General features: G+C 39.7%; 1 pseudogene; it reads left to right on the top strand.

Annotated features, from left to right (window-relative positions):
• Positions 1 to 2,552: 2,552 nt before the first annotated feature.
• On the top strand, positions 2,553 to 4,225 carry Kpna1-ps10 (karyopherin subunit alpha 1, pseudogene 10; annotated as a pseudogene).
• The last annotated feature ends 1,480 nt before the right edge of the window (positions 4,226 to 5,705 follow it).

Below are 5,705 nucleotides of genomic sequence, written 5' to 3'. Positions count from 1 at the left end.
GGAGGTGCTGGAGGAATTGTAATTATTATCTTAATTTAAAATAAAATTTGAAATTAAAGTGTCATTAATGAAAAAAATATAAAATACCATGTGAAATTAGCAGCAGAATAGACAATACTTCAGAAGAGAAGAGAAGTGAAATTTTTGGGAAAGTAAAACTGGCAAGATATTGTCTAAAAAAAAGTAAAGCATTAAAAAAAAAACTGATGACAACATCCACAGGTCAAATACACATTCATCTGGAATTTAAGAGGGAATAAAAAAGGGAAAGGAAGAAAAATATTTCAAGAATAATGGCGAAAATTTGCTCAAATTTTCAAAAAGAACCACAAAGCTAATTAAGCCCTAAAACAAAGGAAACAAAAAGTAAGGAACCTAATTGTTCCTTGTATTGTTTAGAACAGGTGAAAAGAAAGCATTAAAAATGCCCCACCCTTGGGGGGGTTACATTTTCAGAAAGAAATGAGAAGGCAATAATAAGTTTCTTACTGGAAACAACGCAATAAGAAACAGCTCTATCTTTAGTGTGATGGTTAGTTTTCTGTGTGAAGTGGCGGGGCCTTGATAACTCAGATATTTACATATATGCTATTAGTACTGCTACTGTAAAGGTGTGTGTTCAATGAGACCAGATTACTGTCTACTCCAAACACATACTGCTGAAGAACAGAAATATTAAAGGGATTAAATTAGAAATATTGGGTCTGGGGATGTAGCTCAGTGTTTGTCTGGCATGTGCAAAAACTAAGTTTGATTCCCCAGCCCCATAAAAGAAATAGAAAAAGAAGCCAAAAGAAAATAATAGTGCAGGGGAATGTCAGGGGGGCAGTAAGGGGGATGGGTGTGTGGAGAAGACCTATATGGGGAGGGAGAGGGGAGGGCGAGGGGAGGGGAGGGGAACTTATGGACAGGAAACTGGGAAAGGGAATAACATTTGAAATGTAAATAAAGAAATATATCTAATAAAAAAATAAAATTAAAAATAAGAAAAGAAAAGAAAAATATTTGTTTACTTGGCTGCAAGAAGCCAAATGCCAGCACGTATTGGAAGTGCAGAAGGCCAGCTCTCAGGCATGAACATGTTGCCGCATCTTTGCAGGGGGTTTTCCTTAAAGTATATAGAGAAGACTAAAGGTCCCTAAGAAAGCTCCTTCCTGGCTGGAAGGAAAGAACAGCAGTCACTACCCAAACCCACCTGCTCTGGTATGCTACCTGCAATAGCATAAGACTATCGGTAAGACCTATCTGGTGGAATCTCATTATAGTTAGGTGAGAGACAATTATGAAAACTGCACCCATACTCTTCTTCCTAGATGCTTCTTCAGTAATTTTGTGAATAATAACCCCCACAACCCGAGTTCAAAATATTTGTTCAAGATTGAGGCTTAAAAAGAACATCGGAGAATGCCCAGTTTTTGTCCCCCTGACCCCTTCCAAGCAGGCTAACAAACCTTGAACAAATATAGTGTAGTACAGCTGGAAGAATGGCAAGAGAGGAACTCCATGGGGAGCGAAACAGAAGAAAGATCCAGAGCCAAGTGGAGAAACAAAAACAAGGTATCACTAGAGGATTTTGAAATCTCTGGTGCCCATGGCAACAACAAATTCTAACTCTGATAACCATAGCAACAAATTCTAACTCTGGTAACCATAGCAACTATAGCAACTAAGCAAATTTCAAACCCAGTCCAATTCCTGACTAGATCAACACAAACCCCCACATTAAAGGCCTAGTAGAAGGGAAATCATGCTAACATCTAAGTATAAAAATTGATCTCCATATATATAACCCTATGCATGGTCATCTTTCAACCAAAAAAAATATAGCACACAAAAAGCATAAAAATACATAGTAGGAAGAGACAAAGAAATGTGAAACAAACTCATATCTCACATAGCTGTTGGAACTATCATAAGGAGAATTTAAAACAACTATGATTAACATGTTTAAGTACTGGTTCTCAGAAGCAGATCATTTTCCCACAGGGAACAATTGGCAACATCTGGAGGCATTTATCTGCATCTTAACGGAAAAGGCGCTACTGGCATCTAGTGGGTAGAGGCCAGAGATGGTGGACTAAATATCTGGCAATGCCCAGGACACCACCTTCCAAAATAACTCTCTGACTGAACATGCTAATCATTCCAAGGCTGGACCCCTGTTTAAAAGTTCTAACGGACAAAGTCAAAGACCTACAAAATTACATTAGTACATTGGGAAGAAAAAATGGAGACTGCAAGAACACAATAGGCATTTTAACATGACTGTGACAGTCATTTCACAATATATCTATGTATCCCAACCACATTGTACACCTTACACATATAATAAAGAGAAAAGAGGGAAATATCCTAAATAACAATCACAGAACATTACATCACCTCTGTTGGAATCATCTGTGGACTCCCTGCATTTGAGCAAAGAACCATTAACTTTCAATTTAAGACAACAAAAATCGGCACAAAGTCTGAGGGCTGAGGGCTAGTGGACCTTTCGACAGCCACTGACCCGCAGCTTGAGAGCCCTGCACCGACTTTCATGGAAGTCTGAACCGGCTGTGCAGCTTTCCTTCCTCCTTGTTCCTGCAGCAACCATGTCCACCAACGAGAATGCTAACTCAACAGCTGCCGGCTTAACAGATTCAAGAACAAGGGGAAAGACAGTACAGAAATGCGGCGCCGCCGAATAGAGGTTAATGTGGAACTTAGGAAAGCTAAAAAAGATGACCAGATGCTGAAAAGGAGGAACGTCAGCTCATTCCCTGATGACGCTACTTCTCCACTACAGGAAAACTGAAGCAACCAGGGTACTGTAAATTGGTCTGTTGAGGACATTGTTAAAGGCATAAACAGTAACAATTTGGAAAGCCAGCTCAAGCTGCTCGGAAACTGCTTTCAAGAGAGAAGCAGCCTCCTATAGACAACATCATCCGGGCTGGTTTGATCCCAAAATTTGTGTCCTCCTTGGGAAAAACGGATTGTAGTCCCATTCAGTTTGAATCTGCGCTCACCAACATTGCTTCTGGAACATCTGAACAGACCAAAGCTGTGGTGGATGGAGGTGCTATCCCAGCATTTATTTCTCTCTTGGCATCTCCCCATGCTCACATCAGCGAGCAAGCTGTATGGGCTCTTGGAAACATTGCAGGTGATGGCTCAGTCTTCCGAGACTTGGTTATCAAACATGGTGCAATTGACCCACTGTTGGCACTCTTGTAGTTCCTGATCTGTCATCCTTGGCACGTGGTTACTTACGGAATCTTACCTGGACACTTTCAAACCTCTGTCGAAACAAGAATCCCGCACCCCTCCCCCCTTACATGCTGTTGAGCAGATCCTTCCTACTCTAGTTCGACTCCTACACCGAAACGATCAGAAGTATTAGCAGACTCCTGCTGGGCCATTTCCTACCTGACTGATGGACCAAATGAGCGCATTGAGATGGTTGTGAAGAAGGGAGTTGTTCCCCAACTTGTGAAGCTTCTAGGAGCTACTGAACTGCCCATTGTGACGCCGGCACTGAGAACCATAGGGAATATTGTCACCGGAACAGATGAACAGACTCAGAAAGTGATCGATGGAGGCATACTTGCAGTCTTTCCCAGCCTGCTAACAAACCCCAAAACTAATATTCAGAAGGAGGCCACATGGACAATGTCGAACATTACCACCGGGCGCCAGGACCAGATACAGCAAGAGGTGAATCACGGCCTCGTCCCATTTCTCGTTGGTGTCCTCTCTAAGGCAGACTTCAAGACACAGAAGGAAGCTGCCTGGGCTATAACCAACTGTACCAGAGGTGGGACTGTTGAACAGATTGTGTATCTGGTTCATTGTGGGATAATAGAACCCTTGATGAACCTCTTGAGTGCAAAAGATACCAAAATTCTTCAGGTTATTCTTGAGGCCATTTCAAATATCTTTCAGGCTGCAGAGAAACTTGGTGAGACAGAAAAACTCAGTATAATGATCGAAGAGTGTGGAGGCTTGGATAAAATTGAAGCACTACAGAGCCATGAGAACGAGTCTGTATATGAAGCCTCATTGAACCTAATTGAGAAGTGGAGGAAGAGGAAGATCAAAATGCAGTGCAGAGAGTACCTCTGAAGGCTTCACCTTCCAAGTTCAGGATGGAGCTTCAGGGACCTTTAACTTCTAATGTCCACTCAAGACACAATGTTGTTAGCTATGTGCTGTGCTATGCTGTGTTCTCACAAATTTGTCTTACTGTTTCTCTACTAAGAACTCTTTTTAAATGTCGTTTGTTATTGTAGCACTTTTTACAAAAGAAACTATACTTGAACAGTTATAAACTGTACATACTAAAAAAAAAGACAACAAAAATCATCTGTACTGAAATATTAAGAGGGATAAAAGGGCCAGTGTACAGACTTTGCAAGTGATGCAAGACAGTAACAAATTGTCTAATATACATGTCACCAAAATGGTAAAACAGAAAATATATCTGAATAATAATCCCTGAGAAGTCTTGAATATGACTAGCAAACATGCAGACTCAAGAATTTCAGAGAACATCAAACAGAGTAATTCACTAAAGTCAAAACAATCAAATTTATTTTTGATACGTGATGATTAAACACATGATTTTTGTAGTTTACCATAGAGAACCTATACAATGATTATGCGTTTTAATTTTGGTATAGTATTTAATTAATTATATGAGGTATTTAGTGCTTTCTTATCAAACAGACTATAAGCTAAATGCTATTACTCAAGTGTAGTCTGGTAGTGTTCTGATCATGTTTAAGATACTCAAAGCTAAGCTGCAATGTTTTGTACGTTATGCATACTATGCAATGTATCCTCCATTCATGACACTTTCAACTCACAATGAGCTTATTGTATTAATCTTGTTACTGTGACCTTCATATCTGATGGAAGCAGCTTAAGGAGGAAAGGGGTTATGTTGGCTCTACAGAGTAAGGGGTCAGACTCCATTATGACAAGAACAGCATGACACCTAGATATCTACCTATTACAGTAACATTTGGTGGCATTACTTGTTAAGTGGCACTGCCAGGAGGTACATAATTCAAGGTGGACATGGTGGTGGCCTATAACTCTTATAGTCCTATGTTTGCTAGTGAGGCTCCATGTTCAAAAGGGTCCCACGGCCTCCCAAAACAGTTCTACCAGCTGGAGAACAAGTGTTTAAATAAACAAGCCTGTTGCAAACATTTCACATTCAAACCATCAGACCTTACCATACATTGAAGAGCAACTATATAGATATGCCCAGGCATATCATATTCAAACTCCTAAGAAACCTATGGCAAAAGGAGATTCTTACAGTTGGTCAAGGATGGGAACACAATGCCCACAGAGAAAGAAGTATAAAAAGTACAGGAGATTTCACTTTAGACATCTGAAAAATAGGACTACATGTTTTAAGAAATTAAAAAAGTATTAATTTCCTAGATCCAATGAGTAAATAGATAAATAGTAAACCAGTAAAATTATCTTTTAAGAGTGAAACCAATGAGACAGTACTGACCTTTATAGAATACTTCCCCCAAACAGATGAATTTACATGCTTCTCAGCTGCACAGAAAACATTTACAAAATCAGCCCTATAGTGGATAAAAGACCAATCTTAACAAATTAAAAAGAATAGAGATTGTCTGAAGTAGATTCTCATGTAAGCACAATCAAACCAGAGTCAATAGCAGAGACAACTGGAAATG

Source organism: Rattus norvegicus, chromosome X, assembly GCF_021556685.1.
Source record: "Rattus norvegicus strain SHRSP/BbbUtx chromosome X, alternate assembly SHRSP_T2T, whole genome shotgun sequence".
NCBI lineage: Eukaryota > Metazoa > Chordata > Mammalia > Rodentia > Muridae > Rattus > Rattus norvegicus.
The sequence above is the reverse complement of the archived record's forward strand: the minus strand, read 5'-3'. Positions and strand labels throughout refer to the sequence as shown.